Source organism: Myxocyprinus asiaticus, chromosome 8 (assembly GCF_019703515.2).
Source record: "Myxocyprinus asiaticus isolate MX2 ecotype Aquarium Trade chromosome 8, UBuf_Myxa_2, whole genome shotgun sequence".
NCBI lineage: Eukaryota > Metazoa > Chordata > Actinopteri > Cypriniformes > Catostomidae > Myxocyprinus > Myxocyprinus asiaticus.
In genome coordinates, this window is record NC_059351.1 from 24,914,287 (window position 1) to 24,940,028 (window position 25,742).

Consider the following 25,742-nt stretch of genomic DNA (forward strand, 5'->3'; position numbering starts at 1 on the left):
TCTAAGAAACAGTACTGACTTGGCTTCCTTTATCAAGTAAACAAGAGGCCATTGCTCCACTAATCTTTAGATTAGCATCATGACATTTTCCCACAGCACACTGGAATAGTCGGTCATGACAAGTATCGATATTGGCTGAGCCTATGGACTGCCCTCGCACTGCCTGGCTCACAGCAAGCGAGGGTTTAAGTTTCCCTGCTGCACTGATCAAGTTCAATTTCAAGTGAGATTTATTGTCATTCCGCAATATGTAGAGACATACAAGGGAATGAAACCACGGTGCTACATACTGTATATACATATATAAACATATTACACATAGACCTATCTAACTTATTTGAGAAGTAATCTAACTGTACATGTACTATACATTTAGTATACATATACTTTACATATACTTTCAACATATACTTTTCATTTAAAGACAATTAACATACGTAGTGCAGCAGTACAGAAAAACAGTGCAAAAGAAACATTCAGGGCAAACTGTACAAGTGGAAACAGTGCAATAGGACATTAAGGGCTTGAGGACGTTAATATTTAATATACACAGGAAATGTATGTAGATGTGTTTCTCTGGTGAGCCTGCGTAGCAGCGAAGATGTTAAAGTGTCCAGTGTGTATAAACTGAGAGAGAGTGAGAGAGAAAGAGAGAGAGAGAAGAGAACACACACCCAATATTGCACATAAGAATTGTCCTTGTAGAAAAATTGCAGCAAGAGATTACATGTCTATTGAGGTGAGAGTGTGTGTGTGTGGGGGGGGGGGGGTGTTGAAATGTTTCTGATTCAGGAGATGGTGGGGGGGGGGTCAGAGGGGTGATTGGTATTGAGGGCTCTCACAGCCTGGGGGAAGAAGCTATTGAGCAGTCTGGTAGAGCGGGCTCGGATGCTCCAGTACCATCTTCCTGACGGTAGGAGCTGGAAGAGACTGTGGGAGGGATGGGAGGGGTCCTTCACAATACTGGTGGCTTTGCTGGAGAACCGTGCAAGGAAAATATCCATGATAGAGGGGAGAGGGACACCGATGTTCTTTGTGGTTGTATTCACTGTTCGCTGTAGGGTTTTGTGGTCTGCGGCACTGCAGTTCCCATACCAGACAGTGATGCAGTTGGTCAACACACTCTCAATGGTGCCCCTGTAGAATGTGGTGAGGATGGATGAAGGGAGACTTGCTCTTTTCAGCCGGCGCAGGAAGTGGAGGCACTGCTGGGCCCTCTTGGATATTGATAGAGTGTTGGTGGTCCAGGTGAGATCCCCTGTGATGTGCATCCCTTAGGAATTTAGTGCTGCTGACACTCTCCACAGTTGCGACGTCGATGGTCAGTGGGAGGTGGTCAACAGAGTTTCTCCTGAAGTCCATCATAACCTCCTTTGTCTTCCCCACATGGAGGGACAGGTTGTTAGCACCACACCATTCAAGTAGCTGTGCCATTTCCTCTCTGTAGAGTGTTTCATCATTGTTGCTGATGAGGCCTACCACAGTTGTGTCATCCGCAAACTTGATGATGTGGCTGGAGCTGAACTTGGCAGTGCAGTCATGTGTGAGCAGCGTGAAGAGCAGCGGACTGAGCACACAGCCTTGGGAGACACCTGTTATCAGTGTGGTAGTGCTGGAGGTGTTGCGGCCGACCCAGACTGACTGATGTCTTCTTGTTAAAAAGTCCAGGATCCAATTACAGAGGGAGGTGTTGAGGCCCAGCAAGTTCAGCTTTTTGATGAGCTGTTGTGGGATTATTGTATTGAATGCCGAGTGTCGATAAACAGCATTCTTACATATGAGTTTCTGTGTTCTAGGTGATTCAGTGCCAGGTGGAGGGAGGAGGATATTGCATCATCCGTAGAGCGGTTTAGATGGTATGCAAACTGTAACAGATCGAGTTTGTTAGGGAGACTGGATCTAATGTGATGCATGACTAACCTCTCAAAGCACTTCATCATGATTGGTGTCAGTGCAATGGGGCGGTAGTCATTCAGGCAGGTCACAGATGACTTCTTCGGTACCGGTATGATGGTGGTGGACTTGAGACATGTGAGGACAACTGCCTGGATCAGCGAGGTGTTAAAGATGTCTGCTAGAACTCGGGCAGTTGTTGCCATCCTGTACTTGTCCCACAGTTGTGATATTCGGATGTACTGATCCTGTGCAGGTGTTGTTACACGTGGTCTGCCACTGCGAGGACGATCAGCTGTCCTTCCTGTCTCACTGTAGCACTGTCTTAGGTGTCTCACAGTACAGACATTGCAATTTATTGCCCTGGCCACATCTGCAGTCCTCATGCCTCCATGCAGCATGCCTAATGTACGTTCACGCAGATGAGCAGGGACCCTGGACATCTTAATTTTGGTGTTTTTCAGAGTCAGTAGAAAGGTCTCTTTAGTGTCCTAAGTTTTTATAACTGTGACCTTAATTGCCTACCGTCTGTAAGCTGTTAGTGTCTTAATGACCGTTCCATAGGTGCATGTTAATTAATTGATTATGGTTCATTGAACAAGCATGGAAAACATTGTTTAAACCCTTTACAATAAAGATCTGTAAAGTTTTTGGATTTTTACAAAATTATCTTTAAAATACAGTGTCCTGAAAAAGGGACGTTTATATATATATACAGTGGGTGCCTTAAATCACTCAAAGCATTTGATGCATTTAACGCGTTTAAATCTCTCAAAGCATTTTATGCATTTTTAACCAGGCTTTAAGGACGGTTTAAAACAAAAGAATTCTCATAACACATGTTTTCAGATATAACACGTATTACACCTATTCACTAAACTGGAAAACACTCTGGGCTGTAAATAATTAAATAATATATGATTAATTCTAAATTTACATACCCAGTCCAAAATGTGGTCAAACTCCACACATGCAATCCATATGCATCCTCCAAAAATAACCCACAACAAACACTCTCTGAACACATATTGAATGTCATTTATAAGCATTTTGTGTAAAATTTTATATTTACCCAAACCTCATGTCTCCAACACTAGAGAGTGCCAGAAAGCAGGTGTCACAAAACTCCAGTCTTAAAGTGGTCACGTCCAATTTAAATTACATGAAATTTCTTGGGACGGTTCCACCTCTAAAAAACTAAATTGTGCCCAAAACAAAAAATGACCAAAACGGCAATTGCGAGTGGGGTGGCCAATGGGGTTGCCAGGCCACACCTGGCCACCCCCTAGCTCCGCCACTGTTGTACAGAGCATGCCATTGCACAAACAGTATGTCTATCTTTCACAGCCTCTTTTTAAAATGCGTAAAATTTACACAAGGTTTATTTCTTGTGCTCCAAACTTACTTCAAACTTAATTCTCTGTCTGCTCATATTAATGTAACACATCATAAGAAAGTGTTTCACCACTGTTCAAATGCACTTTGGATCGCATCATTTATATGTCTAAATCTTTTCCATCTGAAAGGACTAAATATTAACCCTTTAAAGCCTGAGGCCAAAATTCCATTCTGTGCCAGAATATGATATTCATATCCATATTCATATTACATTCATATTCATATAACATCACACACCTGAACTGTATATACCATATTGAAGAGAAGAACTAGGGCTTTCAAATTATATAAATATATGTATGATTATTTAAGGCTAATGATCCTTTATCAATAAGATTTCACACAGCAATGTTTACAAAAATCTTCTCCGGCCACCATACTTCATCAGACAACTGCATTTTCAACCATTTTATTTACAAGCTAGAGGGAAACTTACAGCGTATGAAATATACATAATTTTGTGGGCAATGAAGAATAGCAGACAGATTAGAAATATAATCTATTGTTTAAAAGTTATGACCATTCTAGTGATTAGTGGGAAAATGGAATAAAACAAACATTTAGAATGTTAAGATACATTTCACATGACCACTCCTCAAATACTCCTTTTGAGCACCTGTAATAATAAATTGAGATTGCATCTGAAATTGAAGGACACAAACACTGAAATATACATTTTATGTGTTCAATAAAACACACACTTTATTTAATTTGAACATTAGAATTACACACGAATTACACAGCAAAACATACAAAATCAAACTTTCTAACTATCTACAGTAAATATATTTTTAATAAAGAGTGCAGGAACAGAATATATATAAATTCATATGAGTCTAGCATCAGTCATATGAGAAATAGAAACAAACAATACATACACATTCATACATACCGTGTTGATGGTCTTGGCTGGGGATCAGGTTCCATCTCTTCCTCCATCTCCTTGTAGTCCGGGTCTTCCTGCAGTAGTTCCTGGTCCAGCAGATCTTCCTCCTCTGTGCTCATGCCCTCATGCCACATCCTCCTCTGCTATGAACCTAAGCTCATCAACAGTCAGCTGCCTCCTCCTCTTGAGGGTGCTGAGCAGGGATCCATAGTCTCTATCCATCTCTACAACAGAAAAAAAGTACAACAATTGGTAGTCAGCAGTGTGTTCTTCACAAATCCTTACACTGAATAGTCACCAAAGGCTTGCAGACTAACTAGAATGTCCAACTGCAGACAGCCCTCTCACACTTTCTTTGTGAACAGGAAGCTACACACAACCTAAAATCATGTCTGTGTGATGGATGGGTAAGGCTATCTGCTAAATTACAGAAAGATATCTACCATTTTTTTTATTACATGGGAAAATCAACAAGCTAGATAACTTATCTAAATAGCAGGCCAGTTTCCAGGCAGGTCTGAAGAGCATCTGCTCTCTGCCTCACATTACTTCAGGCAGATTTTTCACAAGCTAAAATGTAACATAGTATTGCTAGCTAATGTTTATTTAGCAAGTTTCACAGAAACTGCCAAAAAAAAATTATATAAAAAGAAGAGGCTCCCCGATGACGGCCCTTACGCAAAGAAAATATATTTCCTTATAAATTAAGGCTCAATATATTAAATAATTTTCAGTATATTCATAATTATATAGAATAATATATTGTGTTAATATATTACAATATACTGACTAATACATAAGGAATTGCCGCTTTTCATATATTGGGAAATATATGACAATATATGTCCTTATATATTGTAATGTACACTACCAGTCAAAAGTTTTGAAACACTTGACTGAAATGTTTCTCATGATCTTAAAAATCTTTTGATCTGAAGGCGTATGCTTAAATGTTTGAAATTAGTTTTGTAGACAAAAATATAATTGTGCCACCATATTAATTTATTTCATTATAAAACTAAAATTTAATAAAAATAAAAAAAAAGTTTTTGAAATTGATGACTTGGACCAAATAATAAAGAAAAGCAGCCAATAAGTGCCCAACATAGATGGGAACTCCTTCAATACTGTTTAAAAAGCATCCAAGGGTGATACCTCAAGAAGTTGGTTGAGAAAATGTCAAGAGTACATGTCTGCAAATTCCAGGCAAAGGGAGACTATGTTGAAGATGCTAAATTATAACAAAGTTTTGATTTATTTTGGATTTTGTTTAGTCACAACATAATTCCCATAGTTCCATTTATGTTATTCCATAGTTTTGATGACTACTATTATTCTAAAATGTGAAGAAAAAAAATTATAATAAAGAATGAGTAAGTGTTTCAAAACTTTTGACCGGTAGTGTATGTCATTTTATATTCAATAATACACTTAATAATATATTGATGTGCATGTGATAAAAAATAGTAGTGCGTGCTTAAATATATTTTAACATATATGTTGTACATATGTATAGTCACATTTTTATGAGAATATGTATGAGCAATATATGTACACAATTCTGAGGAAATATATACTGTAATATATATTCATATATGTGAATATTTATGTAATTATATATTTGTAAATATATACATATTGAGTATAAATATATTTGAACATATATGCACTATATTTTAACATATATATGGGAACATGTATGTTAAATATATATACACAAATCTGAGAGAAATATATTCTGTAATATATATCCATATGTATTTTATATATATATATATGTGTGTGTGTGTGTGTGTGTGTGTGTGTGTGTGTGTATATATATATATATATGTATATATGTATATATATATATGTCACAGATCCACCTGACCTTCCCGCCACAAACACTCAACCTTCCCGCTCCCCGAATACTGATCACCCGCACCTGTCTCCAATCACCGAGTCAATCAGTCTGGTATCAAAGCAGTATACAGACTCATTTACCTTCTACTTACCTGACTCTTCAGACACCATTCCAGCATGCTCCCTCGACGATTCCTCTCCAGTGCTATTCCGAAATTTGTTCCAAGTCTCCTCTCCTGCGTCTCCTTCCCTTGGTGTTATCCTCCAACCCAAGTAATACTTCTACCTGCAAATACAATAACCTCCATCAAGTACTGTTGTCTGTTCCAGAACCAATCTGCTCATTCACCACTCATCTGCCATTTGCTGTCTGTGTTTGTGTTTGTTCAATAAATACCTGCTATTGGGTTCACCACCATCTTCGAGTCTGGGTTACTGTAACAGGATACAAGACCCTCAAGAATCATGAACCCAGCAGGTCCGGATCCCATCCAGGAGCTGGTTGACACACTCCGTCAAGCACTAACCACCTCATCTAACCCCATTGCCAAGCCAATCTCGAACCACACTTCCACAATTTCTTCACCGGTCTATTCTGCCAGTCCCTTGGTCAATCCAGCGCCATACTCCGGATCGGCGGAGAACTGCGGCGGCTTTTTGCTTCAATGTTCGCTTGCCCTAGAGATGCAGCCACATCTATTCCCCATAGAGCAGTCTAAGGTGGCATATATCATCAACTTGTGACGAGCACTACAGTGGGCCCAACCACTTTGGGAGCAAAACATTCCCGTTACTCAAACTTTTGAGAGCTTCACTCGACACTTCAGAGAGGTATTTGGACACCCTGTGGGTGATACTTCCACTGGTGAACAACTCTTTAATCTTCATCAAGATAAAGTCTCCGTCCAAGATTACGCTCTCAAGTTCTGCACCCTAGCAGCCTTTAGTGGATGGAATGAGACTGCTCTACTCACCACTTAACATCAGGGGCTCGACCCAATGCTGCGGTTGCATCTCTCTTCATTTGATGACACCATGGGGCTCTTACGCTTCATCCAACTTTCCATCCGAGTCGCCAACCGAATAAAGCCCTGCCTCAGTGAAGTGCCCGCCTTGCAGTCTCTGCCTGTTCCTGCACGATCACCCTCAATCCAATCTTCAGAACCAGGTGGGGAGCCTATGCAGATGGATGTTTCCCGGCTATCATCGGCAGAGCGCCAGCATCGGTAGACCCAGCGGTTGTGCCTGTACTGTGGTGGTAAGGGACACATCATCCCGGCGTGTCCCATTCGTGCTCCGCGCCCACTGGTAAGTCATGTTACTTACTCTAAAGTTTGTTCCTCTCCCTTGTCTACCAGTGTGACGCTTACTGCTCCTAAATTTTCCCTTACAGAACTCGCACTCCTCGACTCTGTGTCAGCCGGCAACTTAATCTCAGATGCGCTCTGTTACCAACTCCAGCTCCATCCACGGCCATATCAGCCCAACCTAAAGATCCACTCCATTATTGGCAAACTCATCGGCAGATGTTTGATTTGTCATTGTGTGGGTCTCGTGATGCTCCAAGTTGGGTGTCTGCACCACGAAACCATCACCCTCCTGGTTTTGGAGAACTCCACCGCTGACATCGTGTTGGGACACCCATGGCTTGAACTGCATTCCCCCATCATTTCCTGGTCTTCCGTCGACATCTTGAAGTGGGGCTCCCAATGCTTTCCTACCTGTTTCCCCAATCTTCCCATTCCAAGGCCCTCGACTATCGCAAAGAAATCTCCTCCTCTCTGTCTCAACTCCACCTCCATCGAGAGTCCTATCCGCTCCACCTCTGTGGAAATCCTTCCTGTTACTCCCACTTCCAGGATGTCATCTGCCCACTCCATGCTTCACAACTTCCTCCTCATCAACCTTTGGACTGTGCGATAGACCTTCTCCCCAGTGAGCCAGTGCCCCATGGCAAAATATATCCTCTCTCCATCCCTGAACAGAAGGCCATGGAGAAGTAGATAGAGGAGGCTCTCAACAAAGGCTATATCCGACCTTCCACATCCCCTGCTGCTTCGAGCTTTTTCTTTGTGGCGAAGAAGGACGGAGGTCTCTGGCCCTGTATTGATTACCACTCCCTCAACAAGATAACGGTAAAGATACAATATCCACTTTCCCTCATCCCAGCTGCCTTGGAACTGTTGAGAGGAGCTACCATCTTCACCAAGCTGGACCTGCGCAGTGCGTATAACCTCATTCGAATCCAGAAGGGAGATGAATGGAAGACCACCTTTGTAACTCCAACCGGCCACTTTGAGTACCGGGTGATGCCGTATGGCCTGGTCAACGCCCCCTCCGTGTTCTAGGGCTTCATGAATGAGGTGTTCCGAGAGTACCTCCATCGATTCGTCCTCGTTTACATCGACGACATTCTGGTGTACTCCCGGAACAAGATTGACCATCGTCAACACATCGTGTTAGTGTTGGAAAAGTTGAGGGAATACCATCTGTACCTCAAGGCTGAGAAATGTTCCTTTCATCAGTCATCCCTCCAGTTCCTAGGTTACAACATCAGCCCTGAGGGTATCCAGATGGACGAGGGGAAGGTAGAGGCTATGCGATCTTGGCCCATTCCTACTACCATCAAGGAACTCCAGCACTTCTTGGGTTTTGCCAACTTCTATCGTCGCTTTATCAGGAATTACATCTCCCTCACACCCCCTTTAAAATCTCTTCTCCGATCAAAGCCTAAATCTCTGACCTGGAACTCCGAGGCTTCCTATGCCTTGTAACATCTGAAGAAGGCCTTCACCACGGCTCCACATCTCATCCACCCCGATCCTAGTAAGGCTTTTGTGGTTGAAGTAGATGCCTGAACTAACGGCGTAGGAGCCATGCTTTCCCAGCAGCAGGGGAAACCATCTAAGCTCCATCCACGTGCCTTCTTCTCTCGAAAACTTTCCCCAGAGCAAAATTATGACATTGGAAAATGGGAGCTCCTGGCTGTCAAGTTGGCCCTGGAAGAGTGGCGGCATTGGCTAGAGGGGGCCCAACACCCCTTCCTGGTACTAACAGACCACAAGAACCTCGAGTACCATCGTAAGGGAAACTAGGTGGTTCGTGGAAATTTTCCCATTTGTTTAAGCTGCCATTGGTCAAATAGTAGGTGCAATGGATTGTAGGTTGAATTTGGATCCCCCACACATGCTATATAAAGTTATGAGTTGGCATCTTCCCCCTTACTCTTGGAAGGCAGGGCCAAGAGGTCAAAGGCACTGTATAGACACCACTAGAGGTGCTCTGGGGTTAGAACGGGTATACGGGGGGATGTCCACCAGTCTCCTAGTGTCCACTCCCCATAAGCTCCATTATAAGTGTCCACAGAGTGTCATGTTGTCCCCTTACCTACTAGTCTTCCCAATGGTCTTCATCACGTCCATGAAGTGACTACGGTGCCCCCTTGCCACCTAAACTTCACCATAGTCTTCCTCATGTCCACAGAATGCCTATTTGTCCCCTTACCTACTAAGTAACACTTTTACATGCCAGCGCCCCTGGGATGCCCACCGATGCCCATCGTCGCCACAGTTCATGACGGGCGGTGCCTGGGCATCCCCCAGACCATTATAAGTGCGTTTCACTCGATTTTGCCCCAGACCACACGGTGGGTGCCCGCTGTGCCTGCCCAGTGCCCTTTAAACCCATTTCATTGACTTTCGACCAAAACGGCACCGAAAAGGCCACCCCCTTAGTATTGTCGAGGGGCTCTCGAGGTGTCACCGTGTCAAATTTGGGGTCTGTATGACCCCCCGGAAGCGATCCCAGGGTACATCCCACGTGCAATCTATTTTTATTCAAATAGGCTTTCTGTGGACAGAGTGGATTTGTTTGCAAATTATGCACTTTATTGAACTGTAAGTTTGATAAATACCACTATTTGACTGTTCTGGGTGTAAAACAAGTGGTTTAGTTGAGAAAAGTCAGCTAGTTAGCTCAGAAGAGGGCACTTCCTGTGTTTTCAGCAAGAGGGCTGTGGGGGAGATTCTAGAATAAAATGCTAAGAAAAATGCATCTTTGTTCTAGAGACCTGTCCTCTAGATATGATATTTGGGGGCGTCCAGACAACCAGCATGTGAAGTCTGGGGTCTGTCTGACCTCAGGGTGTGAGATGGGAAGGAGTTACACGTGCAACTTATTCCATTCATTTCCATAGGCTTTTCGTGTACAGCACTTAGAGAGGTCCAATCGTCCCAAAATTGACATATATGTCTCGTTACAGTGCCCTGTGTTGGTGTCCAGAGTTCTGCAGCCCTATGACCTTTTTTAATACTTAATTGGCCCAAAAGGGGACAGTGTCCATGGTCTGCTTATGGATTTTGCATTGTTTAAGTTGCAAGTGGATGTCTAGAAAAGGGGGTTCCAAAGGTCACAGGACCTTGACATTTGAGATCCTTGACTTTCAGGGGACACCGAATTGGGTCCCAAAATATGGGGTCTCTAGAACCTTCCTGAGTGTAAATCCCAACCCTACCCTAGTTGTCTCTAATCTAATTCAAGAGGCTCTGTTAAGCTGTGAGTGCAAGAGGCCTATGTGAGAGAATCTCACTTTTCCTCTTTTCTAGCTCTCAATATGTCGATAAGGGGCACTTGACATGTCAGCATGTGAAATTTGGGGTCCATGGGACCTCTGGGCACTCTGCCAGGGCGCATAGCAAAAGCAACTGTAGGGCTTTACTGGTTGTTTAGATCAGTGTTAGTGTTAAATAATTAATAATTATTTCTGTGGTTATTAATTAATATTTAAATTAATCAATTGAATCTAACTCATTAAAACCTCATGGGGCTCCAGTAAATGTAGTGTGCTACGTTTAGGAGCAAGTTTGGTTATTAGCAATAATTAATAATTATCAGAGATTATTAAAATCAATAGAACATTGATGAGAATCAATGTTAGCTTTTTTAAATCCAATTATTTGATTTATCAAAGATAATTGTTAATTGTTAACATCGATGAAACATTAATTAAAATTAACACTAGCTTAATGATCATTCAAATTCAACAACCATCAAAGATAATTATCAATTATCAAAAATCAATAGAATATTAATAAGGATTAACATTGACGGGGCACCACCCTGGAATCAGGGACTAATAACCAAATAGTAAAACAGTCTCAATATTAGATTGTTTTCTTAGGAAAATCGACATCAGAAGAATATCCATTTTCGGGAAAAACAATGAATGAAGGTTTGAATCCGAGCACTGACATCCCGTCAGCATGACACAGGCGTATGCAAAACAAACCAAAACACTTCTCTTTGTAATATAAACTAAGTTTATTTATGCAGTAATATCAGTTAATAATTAATACAATGCAGTCAATAAACTTCCGACTTACAGCTACAAACTAAACAGTGATATGATTAGATATGGAAATAAAATAATCCTATAACACATAAGGTGTGTGTGTGACAGTGTGTGTGTGTCAGTGTGTGTGTGTGTGTAAAGAGGGACGTGCACAAAATGGCGGACATGACTCTCGTGGAGTGTATGTCACGCGAGACTTCCGGCCAGGGAATATGACCGCGAATGGGGGCGGAGATGGCGTCTACCAGTTACTGCGTGTATCCGCTTGTACGATAGCTTAGGGACAAAGCTGGGCTTTAGCATTTAAGCTATCTACGAGCCAAAAATGTGCGCCAGAATGTTTGTGAGGGGTCGCGTGCGTGTATGTGTGCGTGTGTGGTTAGTACGAGAGAGAGAAGTTACGGCCCTAAAGCCGATTTCACGATCGTGTGAGAGAAAACATCTGTTAGTTCATCGCTCAGAGACGAGGTGGACGGCTCGTAAACAGTCCCACGTTATTTGACTCTTTAATGGACGAACTCAGTTGCTGTCTCACCCGCGATGGTGAAATTGCACAACAATCCAATTTGGTTGGACCACAATACAGCAAAACAAATTTGTGATAATTAATACCCTGAGTATTAATAATGAGCGGACATGGCGGTCCGTAAACTGTACAAGCAAAAACCTTGAAACACAAGAATAACACACTATAATATTCTACCTCTGCCTAGACGTAAACCTCTTACTTGAATCGCATGAGGACACAGGTAGAATGTGTTTTCCTCCGTCCTTTAACTCTGACCCGGTTCCTTGAGGCTCGGGTGATGACGGGAGGCCGTTTCCTCGCTCTGTCGGCGGGCGGTACGGCTGTTGATTCTCGGCGGGCTGGCGGAGAATTCAGAAATGTCGACTTGATTGAAGATGGAAGAGAAATCTTTAATCTCTTCACTTCTGTAGGCAAACGGATGAAGATGCGAATTGCTCGGCTGTCTCCTTCGGATCCGTTAGAGTGTTCGGTTGAACACAGAGTAATCTCAACTCGTCCAGCGAGATGGAGATTGTATGGCTACAGTTTCAAGTCGGATGTTACTTCCTTGTGCCACGAGGTTGCACCGGAGAGCAGCGAAGAGCTGCGTCCACACGCTGCAAACAAAGTCGCTGGAAGCAAATCTCGAAAGCATTTCAGAGGTATTTCAACTCCTGATGATGTCATGTTTGAGGGACGTTCTGTTGTGTGCCTCATCCAATAGGAGCTGAGAGTTCGATCCTTTAGTGAGCAAGGCTTCATGGGATTTGCAGTCTGTTTTGGACTCCCTTTGTTTGATTTTGGCGCGATTTTTATCAGTAAGATTTACGACTTGGAATGTGGGGGCTTGAGTTAGGTTTTTACGACTGTGTTAGGCCTGCCTTTGTCTTCTAGGCCCAACACAACTTATTCCATTCATTTCCATAGGCTTTTCGTGTACACCCCTCAGAAAGTTCCAAATGACTCCAATTTGAAATCTATAGCTTCTCATGGGCCCCTTAGACAGTGTGCAAAGTTTGAAGTCTGAATGAGTTCGTTAAGTGCTTAATTGGCTGACTTGTGCGCCTAATATTTTCCAGAATATTTTTCTTTATTTTTTTTTAAGTACTTCCCAATTGGTGAGAGACACGCATTTGTAATACTTTGTTTATGAGGGCCCAAAGATGAAGCATTCGAAGCCCCTAGGTCTTAGCATCAAATTTAAGGTTATTTTCACCAGTTCATACAGGAAGTGCCCACCTTCAACTTATTTAACAGGCTCCACATAGGCTGTCTGTGGACAGACGTTTTTATGCAAAAATATGCATTTCTATGACTTTTAAATTGCATGCATATGTTAAATTGTGTGTCCAGAATGTTATACAAATGTTGTTTTTTTTTAAATATGCACCTAAATAATAAATATGTCTTGAAAATTGATTGTCCAGAGACCACCTATCTGAGGCCCATCAAATAAGTTGTACTTGGGAGATCATAGCTAAAAAAACAGAAAGTCCAAAACAGCATCCCACCTGCAACTTATTTGACAAGCTCCACGTAGGCTGTCTGTGGACAGATGTTTTTGTGCAATAATATGCATTTTTATGAGTTTTAAATTGCATACATATGTTAAATGGTGTGTCCTGAGCATTATAAATGTGGTTTTGTAAATAAATATGAATAAATGAATTAAATGTCTCTTGTTAATGCATTGTCCACGTAATACATAACTGAGGCCCATTGAATAAGTTACAGGTGGGCACTTCACTGTGTTATTGCTTAGTCATGCCCACCTGCAACTTATTTGACAGGCTCCACGTAGGCTGTCTCTGGACAGATGTTTTTATGCAAGTTGTAGGTGTTTTTGACATTGAAGTTTTTGCAAAATGTTCTACGTTGTGTCCAGAGTGTTATACAAATGGTTTTATTTAAAATATGCACCTAAATTATAAATATGACTTGAAAATGGATTGTCTAGAGACCATTTATCAGAGGCCCATCAAATAAGTTGTACTTGGGAGACCATAGCTAAAAAACAAAACAGCATCCCACCTGCAACTTATTTGACAGGCTCCATGTAGGCTGTCTGTGGACAGATGTTTTTTAAGCTCCATAATCATTTAATCTAATAAAAAATGTTTCCCGACTTTACACTCCAGAGGAAAGCCCTGAGAAGTCGGACACCTTCCTTCCCCCTCACATAATTGTAAGCCCTATCCAATGGTCCCTGGATGATAGAATCTCTGATGCCACCGCCACTGAACCTGCTCCGCTGGGCTGTCCCACCAATATAACCTTTGTACCCTCCTCTCAATATTTATCACTCACTGACTCCATCCACTCCTCCTTGGGCACTGGCCACCTTGGGACCAATAGGACCCTCTCGATTATCCAGGACCGGGTCTGGTGGCCGCGCATGACAAAGATGTCAGAAGGTTCATCCAGGGATGCCCAGAATGTGCCATGTCCTGAACTCCTCGACATCTACCGACTGGCAAGCTCCTTCTGCTACCCATCCCACGGCGACCCTGGTCACACCTCGGGGTTGACTTTATCACGGACCTGCCATCCTCTGAGGGATTCACCTGTGTTTTGGTGGTCATTGACCGCTTCTCCAAAGCCTGCAAGTTGATACCCCTCAAGGGTCTTCCCACCGCCCTTGAAACTACTGAAGCCCTCTTCAACCATGTGTTATGTGTTATTTTGAAGCGTTTCTTGTTGTTTTGACCAAGGAGCTCTGATGTTATGATGGCAGATTCCCACTCTGGAAAACCCGGTCGCTACATGACTCAATGTGATTATTAAACCACAAAAGGATGCTATTTAATTAAATCTGTATGTACTCTATATGTGCCTCGCTGTAAAATGTGAATTTGCACTCTGTTTACTGTTATCTGCTGCAAACAAAGCGTGCAATGCTCATGACGGTGTTTTTCCTGTATGAGCCAAGGAGGAGCTATAAATGCTATAAGCAGCCGGTGTCAGCACAACACTGTCTCCACACATTCACAAGCGCTCACATTTGAATTACATGCAAACTATATATTTATCTCATTAAATCGCAGCTTTTGGGGTTAAATAATCTCACTTGGACATAACATGATTTTAATTTTTGATCTGAATGTTTATGTAATGACATTCATACGTCAGATGGTATCAGTTTTTGGTATCAGAGCATTTTTGAGTACGAGTACTAGAACATGAGCATGGTATCGGACCCGATACCCCTACTAAAAGTAATTCCCTATCTGTCACTCACTCGATGTTGTGTAGATGTAGTGACACAAGGGGTCACTCTTGGGAGCCCCAAACACCTCAATGGCCAATGGGAATTGGAGAGTGGAATTTGCATGCCACTCCCCCGGACATACGGGTATAAAAGGAACTGGTATACAACCACTCATTCAGATTTTCTCTTCAGAGCTGAGCGGTTGTATTCAGTGCACTGAATTCAATTCCCTCCAAAGACGCACCTCAAAACTGCTGGATTTGCAGTGCATTTCAGTGGCTTCTCCCCCTCTGCACCCATGGAGTGCAGAGAACGCCCCTGGGCTCTTCGGCAGAGCGAAAAAGAGAGTATATTTTAATTCACAAAAAGAGCAGAACACATGGAACGTCTTTTTAAAGATGCCTATCCGTTTGTGTGTTATTCCTGGTTGCGGTCGTTATATCTGCTCTTCTGATGGCCACGATCGCTGTCTTACGTGTCTGGGCACTGCCCACGCAGAGACATCATTCGTGGATGGGTCAAATCCTCATTGTGAGAACATGACCATGGCAACATTGCGGTCGCACACCAGTCCTTCTACCTACGGGTTTGAGGCCACGTCGGTTAGCACTGGGAGCGATTTGTGTGGAGCCCGGGAAGACGATGAGTTATCGAGTGCAGCATCAGAGAGCAGGCTCGTCCAGTCGGATGCAGAGGCTTCGGCTGGGCTTCCTCCTTTGGGAATAGTTGCCCAGTCTCAGGCCGACGCGGAAATGACGGACATGCTTTCCCGGGTGGCCGCAAGCGTTGGGCTAGAGTGGAACCCTCCACTCTTCCCTGAACCCTCGCAGCTCAATGATTGGTTCCTGGGCTCAGGGCGCCACCCACGGCCACGCCCTGCCCTGGTTCCTTTCTTTCCGGAAGTGCATGAGGAGCTGACAAGATTGTGGGAGGCACCTTTTACTGCCCTATCCCGGTCTTTCAGCTCTCACTACCCTCGATGGAGGAGCAGCCAGGGGGTATTCGGTGATCCCCCAGGTGGATAAGGTGCTCGCGGTGCACTTGTGTCTGCAGAGTGCCGCCACCTGGCGTGGGTGCCCAAAGCTCCCATCCAGGGCCTGTAGGTTTACGTCGTCCCTGACGACTAGGGCTTACGGTGCCGCTGGACAAGCCACCTCCGCCCTGCACGCCATGGCTCTCCTGCAAGTACACCAAGCCAAGGCGCTAAAAGAGCTGCACGAGGGTAGTTCTGACCTGGGATTGATGCAGGAACTGCGCTTGGCGACCGACCTCACTCTCTGGGCGACGAAGGTCACAGCGTGGTCTCTCGGGCAGGCGATGTCCACCCTGGTGGTCCAGGAGCGCCACCTTTGGCTCAACTTGGTTGAGATGCGAGAGGCTGACAAGTCACGGTTCCTTGACGCCCCCATCTCCCAGGTTGGCCTGTTCGGTGACACCATCGGTGACCTTTCCCAGCAGTTCTCGGTGGTGAAGAATCAGACGGAGGCCATACAACACATCCTGCCCTGGTGCGGCTCAAGACCCCGCACCCCGTCTGCTCGTTGCCAAGGGAGTCCAACTGCAGCAACAACACCGGCTCTGCCGCAGCCCACCCCCTTGGCCCGGCCCCGGCATGGAGCCCAATGCAGGAAGCAGACGCCACCCGTCTCACGGCTGGCCGCTAAGAACCTGAGGAAGGCTTTGAAGCGCCCCTGAGACGGGCGACCCAGGGGCGAGGAGACCTGATGGATGCGTACATCCACGTCTCGGTCATACCTTGACACAGACCCTTCCTGCGGTTTGCCTTCGAAGGCCAGGTGTACCAGTACAAGGTCCTCCCCTTCGGCCTGTCCTTGTCCCCTCGTGTCTTCACGAAGGTCGCAGAGGCAGCCCTTGCCCCGCTAAGGGAAGTGGGCATCCGCATCCTCAACTATCTCGATGACTGGCTAATCCTAGCTCACTCTCTCGAGTTGCTGTGTGCACACAGGGACCTTGGGCTCCAGCACCTCAGCCGACTGGGGCTTCAGGTCAACTGGGAAAAGAGCAAGATCTCCCTGGTTCAGAGCATCTCTTCTCAGTTTTAAATTGGACTCAGTCTCGATGATGGCACACCTCACAAACAAGTGCGCACAGTCGGTGCTGAACTGTCTGAAGGCGTTCAGATGGAGGACAGTGTTTCCACTGAAATTTTTTCAGAGGTTCCTGGGGCATATGGCATCCTCAGCAGCGGTCACACCGCTCAGGTTGATGCATATGAGACCGCTTCAGCACTGGCTTCAGACTCGAGTCCCGAGATGGGCATGGCGACACGGGACATATCGCGTGGCCATCACGCTGATCTGTTGTCACCTCTTCAGTCCTTGGACCGATCTTGCATTTCTACGGGCAGGGGTTCCCCTAGAGCAGGTCTCCAGGCAAGTTGTGGTTACAACAGATGCCTCCAAGACGGGCTGGGGTGCCATATGCAATGGGCACACAGCTGCCAGCTCCTGGTCTGGCCTGTGGCTGCATTGGACCATCAACTGCCTAGAGTTGTTGGCAGTACTGCTCGCCCTGTGGAGGTTCCAGCCATTGATCCAGGGCAAGCACGTGTTGGTCCGGACGGACAACACAGCAACAGTAGAGTACATCAACCATCAAGGCAGTCTACGCTCCCATTGCATGTCACAACTCGCCCGCCGTCTACTCCTCTGGAGTCAGCAGCGCCTCAAGTCGCTATGAGCCACTCACATCCCGGGCGACCTCAACACCCCAGCAGACACGCTGTCACGACAGGTTACACTCAGGGGAGAGTGGAGACTCCACCCCCAGGTGGTCCAGCTGATTTGGAGTTGATTTGATCGAGCACAGGTAGACCTGTTTGCTTTCTGGGAATCCTCCCACTGCCCACTTTGGTACGCCTTGACCGAGGCACCCCTTGGAATAGATGTGCTGGCACACAGCTGGCCCCCTGGACTACGCAAATACGCATTTCCCCCTGTGAGCCTACTTGCACAGACCCTGTGCAAGGTCAGGGAGAACGAGGAGCAGATCGTCCTAGTAGCACCCTACAGGCACACCCAGACGTGGTTCTTGGATCTCACGCTCCTCGTGACAGCGCCCCACTGGGGAATTCCCCTGAGGAAGGACCTTCTTTCTCAGGGATGGGGCACCATCTGGCACCCGTGACCAGACCTCTGGAATCTCCACGTCTGGCCCTTGGATGGGACGCGGAAGACCTATGTGGCCTACCACCCGCGGTGGTAGACATGATCATTCAGGCTAGGGCTCCCTCTACGAGGCGCCTGTATGCCTTGAAGTGGCGTCTGTTCCCTAAGTGGTGTTCTTCCTGATGCGAAGACCCCAGAGATGCGCAGTCAGATCGGTGCTTTCCTTCCTGCAGGAGAGGCTGGAGGCGCGGCTGTCCCCCTTCACCTTGAAGGTGTATGTAGACACTATTTTGGCTCATCACGATGCAGTAGATGGTAAGTACTTGGGGAAGCACGACTTGATCATCAGGTTCCTGAGAGGCACTTGGAGGTTGAATACCTCCAGACCGTGCCTCGTCCCCTTGAGGGACCACTCTGTAGTCCTTCGGGGTCTACGGGGAGCTCCCTTTGAGCCCTGGGCGTCAGCTGAGCTTAAGGCACTCTCTTTGAAGACTGCCTTCCTGACTGCGCTCACTTCCATCAAGAGGGTAGGGGACCTGCAGGCGTTCTCTGTCAGCAAATCGTTCCTGGAGTTCGGTCTGGGTTACTCCCATGTGATCCTTAGACCTTGACCGGGCTATGTGTATACGGACTCAAGATGGCGCCGAGTATGGCTGCTGTGTTGCGAGCTCCGACACAACATAGCAATGGTTTGTTTGTTTTGTTATATATACTTTTTTCATATATATTTTAATTTTTATTGAATAATGTGTATCTATATAATATCTATATAGTAAAAAAAAAAAACAAAAACAAAAACAGCATATTGTATACTGTACAGTGTATGTTATTATTTGTATATTGTTGAGTGTAATTGTGTATAACAGATGTTTAAATTGTGTTGTGTTAATTTGATGTTTTAAGTTGTGTAATTATGTATAACAGATGTTTAAATTGTGTTGTGTTAATTTGATGTTTTAAGTTGAGTGTAATTATGTATAACAGATGTTTAAATTGTGTTGTGTTAATTTGATGTTTTAAGTCGAGTTTAATTATGTATAACAGATGTTTAAACTGCGTTGTGTTAATTTGATGTTATTGTAAATTGGTATATGTCTCATCACTGTCACGACTGCTATGTTGATCGGAACTGCACCCAAGAATTTCACACACCATTGCACTTGTGTATATGGCTGTGTGACAATAAAGTGATTTGATTTGATTTTGATTTGATTTGATGTGCCCAAGGTTCCCACGACCTCTTTTAGGGATCAGATGGTGAACCTGCAAGCGCTGCCCAGGCAGACCCAGCCTTGGCATTGCTGTGTCTGGTGCGAGCTTTACGCATCTATTTGTATTGCATGCAGAGCTTTAGAAGCTCCGAGCAGCTCTTTGTCTGCTTTGGTGGACAGCGGAAATGAAGCGCTGTCTCCAAACAGAGGATCGCCCACTGGGTCACTGACACCGTCGCGATGGCATATCAGGCTTAGGATGTGCCACCCACTGCGGGGTTACTAGCCCACTCTACTACGAGTGTGACGGCCTCCTGGGCCCTGGCCAGTGGTGTCTCTTTGGCAGACATCTGCAGAGCAGTGGGCTGGGCAGCACCCAACACTTTTGCGAGGTTCTACAATCTCCAGGTTGAGCCGGTCTCGTCCCGTGTATTGGCAGGCACGAGCAGGTAAGTTCCGGGACAGCTGGTTGGGTGAACCGCTTGCGCATAGCGCCTTTCCCCTCCCTTGAGGTGAAGAAGTGCGCTCTTGACTCTCAGTCGTGTTCACAGACTGTGATCCCTGGATGACTTTACTCCTTAGCCCTGTGGCAGTTGAGTTTGCGGAAAAACTCGCTGCCGGTACAGTACGTGTGCTAATGAGGCCCTGTACTGAGGTGCTCCACATGTGCTGGTTCCCCGAAGGCGACCCCATGTGATATCTTCCGCAAAATCGTTTCCCTGTCGGTAAACTTTGTCTTCCTTGGGCAGAGGCCCCTCTGCCCCTGGTCACCATACTTTGTAGAAACACCTCCCCCTTTTGGTAGGACCTACCATGGGAGCTCTCCACATGACATACTTCTGACAAGACTCGGTAAGACCATGTGATGTATTCCACTCAAAATACCCCCCACTTTTTGGGCGTGGTGTGGTCTCCGCGGTGTCTTCCCCTTGGGAGGGACACCCTCCGACATAGACACTTATGGCTCCCAGTCGGTTAACAAATTCCACTCTTTTTGGGGAGAAAAAAGAGGAAAAGAGGCCCCGGCTGGGCTAGCCTGTCCCTATTGTTGGGCAGTTGACTTGTTCCTGAAGGACCATTCGAGGAGGTTACGTGACAGCCTGGTGCACTGGCCATGAGGCACACAATGGTCTGCCCGTCTTGCACCGCCAGTCCACGTAACACAGTTCGAATAGTTGTGGCGTTTTGTATAGGGACCCCGAGTATCACTACATCGACACAACGTCGAGTGAGTGACAGATAGGTTACTTTCATTGATGGTTCACTGATGGAGGGAACGAGACGTTGTGTCCCTCTTGCCACAATGCTGAACTACCCGCTGAAATGGCTGGGACCTGAGATTTTCTAACATACCAAAGTCTCCAATCAGAAGAGATAAGCTATGCAAGTCATATGCAGAGTCAACTATAAGTAAGCTATCTGTACATTAATTTCACCTCAAATATTTGAGCAAGACAGTGTTTGTACAACCAGTGAAAGAGAGTTTTCTGTAATCTGTTTAAAAGCAGTGAATATTTTTGTGATTCCATTTGATGACTCAAGTGAAAAAAAACAAAACAAAACACACACACATTAGCTTCACGTTGCATTGAAAAAAGTGTGCCCCTTTTAATTTAAGAAAATATTCACTAAATAATAATAGCAGTAGTAGCAGTAATAATAATAATAAACAATTTGCGTAGCAATATTATATTAAACAATAGCCATAGACAGAGTAGGCTGAAGGCAGCCACAGTCACACTGTTTCCTAACCTGACGGCAAATGATACGCCATAAAAGGTATCTCTTTTATGTTAATCATCAGAGTTTTTGTCCTAACTATCCGTGACAAGCAACGGTACATCCTGTCATTCACTTGGTTTCTATTTTCGGCATCATCGCACTGGGTAACCCTGCCAGCTGTGAACTGGCACTGATCCAAAAACTTTCTCATAACAGCATTTTGAAGCCAGCATCTCATGAGCCTGTTAAAAACTACTTGATTTTGGCCAATAATGTCACAACTGTGAAATATTTCGCTGAGTTATCACTCTCTTCAGATAGAGGTTCAGAATGGAGAACAGGTGACAGACATTCCTGTCACATCTATCTCTGTTTAATTGAATATTGGACTACAAACTCTTTAGACATGTTTTGTAAGTTTGGTTCTTTGGTTTGTGTGCAGCTGTGCTCTGTTCTTTAGTATCACTGTGGTGGACCTATTTTTAGATAAACAAAACACAGCATTTTTTCACAATTTCTCCCTTTGTGTTAAGCAAAACAAAAAACTTTGAACCATATAATGGCCCGTTTTTTTGGCCGGGCCTTCAAGGCGACGTACGCAAGTCAAATGGGGTTATAACAACACAGGGGTGAGTAAACAATGACTAAATTTTCTGTTCATTAGTATCACTGTGGCGGACCTCTTTTTAGATAAACATAATGCTTTTTTGCTTGAGAAAGAGAGAGAAAGGGCGACTGGTATAAGCCTACATGGGTACACAGAAATACAGTATACAGGTGCATCTCAATAAATTAGAATGTTGTGGAAAAGTTCATTTATTTCAGTAATTCAACTCAAATTGTGAAACTCGTGTATTAAATAAATTCAATGCACACAGACTGAAGTAGTTTAAGTCTTTGGTTCTTTTAATTGTGATGATTTTGGCTCACATTTAACAAAAACCCACCAATTCACTTTCTCTGTGTATGCCCACACACTGGTAAATCTGCACAATACTACGTATTGAGGTCTCAGACTATTTAATGAAATGCACAAATCAGTAGCAGCACTACACTAAAGACAGTCTTGATGTTGTGGGAGTTACTGATGCAACGACTCTTGTTTCCTGTAAATGATAAAGATAAGTGAGGATCTGAATTGACCACCTGAGAGCAAATACAGATTAAGGTTTAATCTGGCTAAACTAAACCCAGATCCTGTAGAGAAAGAACATGACTACATGCAACAAATGTCTTTCTAGCTTTCTAATGTTAAACTGGACTAGGTTTTAAGAACAGATATGATTGCTTCCCTTTCATTAAGAGTGCTTTCACATTAGAGGTATTGGTGCAGAACTGAGATTATTTGACATTAGAGATCGATTTGTTTGTTTGGTGTGAAAGTGGCTTAAAAAACTGTCAATATAATATAATATTCATCCACTACAATATAATATTTGTGATTTAAATGTATTGTGGCTTGCGCAAAAAAATAAAATAAAAAAAAAATAATGTCAGAATACACAGCCAAATTTGAATGTCCGTCAATGGAGAAAGATGCTTTTTGCACCTATAATGATGTAGTTACAGCATCTACCAGCAGAGGCTAACTTGATCATGCTAACTGGCCAAACTTTGAACCATTGGGCAAGTATGGTTTACAATTGTTATTAAAACAATTCTAGGTCTCAAAAGCTTAAAGCTATTGATGATTGTAATGATGCTGGCAATAACAGGAAGATGATGATGATGAAGTGTAGAACCCAACTGCAGTTTATTACTTGAAGCGTGAAAACCAAAATGTGACTACAAAACATAAACATGGACTTGACTTGACTTGACTTGACTCGACTTGACTTCCAAACAAAGTTACAACACAATACTCGACAATGGACAATGGCAAACATGAGGGCTAAATACTTGGACTTGGGAGAACACATGACAATGATAACCAGTGAACACACAGAACTCTAAACAAGATAACGAGACTGCTAACAAGCTAATGAAACAATGAATCAATGGGGACAAGACACAAGAACATGGGAAACACATGACAAGATCACATGACAATGAAACAGGAACAAACATGGCATGGAACTATTTTACCAAAATAAAAGACATGAACAAAAACACATAAAACCATGATAAATCCCCCCCACTAGAAGCGGCTCCCGATGCCCCAAAACAAAAACACAAAAAGAGGGAGCTGGGGGGGGGGGGGTGGACTGTGGTTACATGACATGACATGATAACATGGTACGGCAGGACCCTGAATTGGCCATGGTGGAGCAGAGGCAGGCCTGGACCATGGAGCAGAGGTGGGCCTGGACTGTGGAGCAGAGGTGGGCCAGGACAGTGGAGCAGAGGCAGGCCAGGACAGTGGAGCAGCGGTGGGCCTGGACCATGGAGCAAAGGCTTGCTTGTGACATGGCATGGAGCAGTCTGTGGCTTGGCTGAGACATGGCATGGAGCAGACAGAAGCTTGGCTGTGACATGGCATGAAGCAGGCTGATGCGTTGCTGTGACATGGCATGGAGCAGGCTGAGGCATTGCTGTGACATGGCATGGAGCAGGCTGAGGCATTGCTGTGACATGGCATGGAGCAGGCTGAGGCGTGGCTGTGACATGGCATTGATAAGGCTGATGCGTTGCTGTGACATGGCATGGAGAATGCTGAGGTGTGGCTGTGACATGGCATGGAGAAGACTCAGACGTAGCTGTGACATGGTATGGAGCAGGCCGAGGCATGACATGGCATGGAGCAGACTCAGGCATGGCTGTGACATGGCATGGAGAAGGCTGAGGCACTGATGTGACATGGCATGGATAAGGCTGAGGCGTGGCTGTGACATGGCATGGAGCAAGCTGAGGAGTGGCTGTGACTTGGCATGGAGCAGGCTGAGGCATGGATGTGACATGGCATGGAGAAGACTCAGACGTGGCTGCGACATGGCATGGAGCAGGCCGAGGCATGACATGGCATGGAGCAGACTCAGGCATGGCTGTGACATGGAGCAGACTTGACGTGGATACATGGCATGACATGGTAACATGGTATGGCAGGACCCTGAATTGGCCGTGGTGGAGCAGAGGCAGGCCTGGACCATGGAGCAGAGGCGGGCCTGGACTGTGGAGCAGAGGTGGGCCAGGACAGTGGAGCAGAGGCAGGCCAGGACAGTGGAGCAGATGTGGGCCTGGACCTTGGAGCAAAGGCTTGCTTGTGACATGGCATGGAGCAGTCTGGGGCTTGGCTGAGACATGGCATGGAGCAAACTGAAGTTTGGCTGTGACATGGCATGGAGCAGACTGAGGTTTGGCTGTGACATGGAGCAGACTCTGGCATGGCTGTGACATGGAGCAGACTTGACGTGGTTACATGGCATGACATGGTAACATGGTATGGCAGGACCCTGAATTGGCTGTGGTGGAGCAGAGGCAGGCCTGGACTGTGGAGCAGAGGTGGGCCAGGACAGTGGAGCAGAGGCGGGCCAGGACAGTGGAGCAGAGGTGGGCCTGGACCATGGAGCAAAGGCTTGCTTGTGACATGGCATGGAGCAGTCTGGGGCTTGGCTGAGACATGGCATGGAGCAGACTGAGGTTTGGCTGTGACATGGCGTGAAGCAGGCTGATGCGTTGCTGTAACATGGCATGGAGCAGGCTGAGGCATTGCTGTGACATGGCATGGAGCAGGCTGAGGCATTGCTGTGACATGGCATGGAGCAGGCTGAGGCATTGCTGTGACATGGCATGGAGCAGTCTGAGGCATGGCTGTGACATGGCATGGAGAAGGCTGAGGCGTGGCTGTGACATGGCATGGAGAAGGCTGAGGCGTGGCTGTGACATGGCATGGAGAAGGCTGAGGCATTGCTGTGACATGGCATTGATAAGGTTGAGGCGTTGCTGTGACATGGCACGGAGAATGCTGAGGCGTGGCTGTGACATGGCATGGAGCAGGCTGAGGCATGGCTGTGACATGGCATGGAGAAGACTCAGACGTAGCTATGACATGGCATGGAGCAGGCCGAGGCATGACATGGCATGGAGCAGACTCAGGCATGGCTGTGACATGGCATGGAGAAGGCTGAGGCATTGCTGTGACATGGCATGGAGAAGGCTGAGGCATGGCTGTGACATGGCATGGAGCAGGCTGAGGAGTGGCTATGACATGGCATGGAGCAGGCTGAGGAGTGGCTATGACATGGCATGGAGCAGGCTGAGGCATGGCTGTGACATGGCATGGAGAAGACTCAGATGTGGCTGTGACATGGCATGGAGCAGGCCGAGGCATGACATGGCATGGAGCAGACTCAGACGTGGCTGTGACATGGAGTAGACTCAGGCGTAGCTGTGACATGGCATGGAGCAGGCTCAGGATCAGGGGCAGAAGGTGGCGCAAGCTGTGCGACCATGACGTGGGACCCTGGTTCGGCGACCATGACAAGGGACCTGACTAGTCGACCATGACGTGGGACCCTGGCTCGTCGACCATGACGTGGGACTCTAGCTCGTCGACCATGACGTGGGACCCTGGCTTGTCGACCATGACGTGGGACTCTGGCTCGGCGGCCATGATGTGGAACTCTGGCTCGGTGGCTATGACGTAGAACTCTGGCTTGG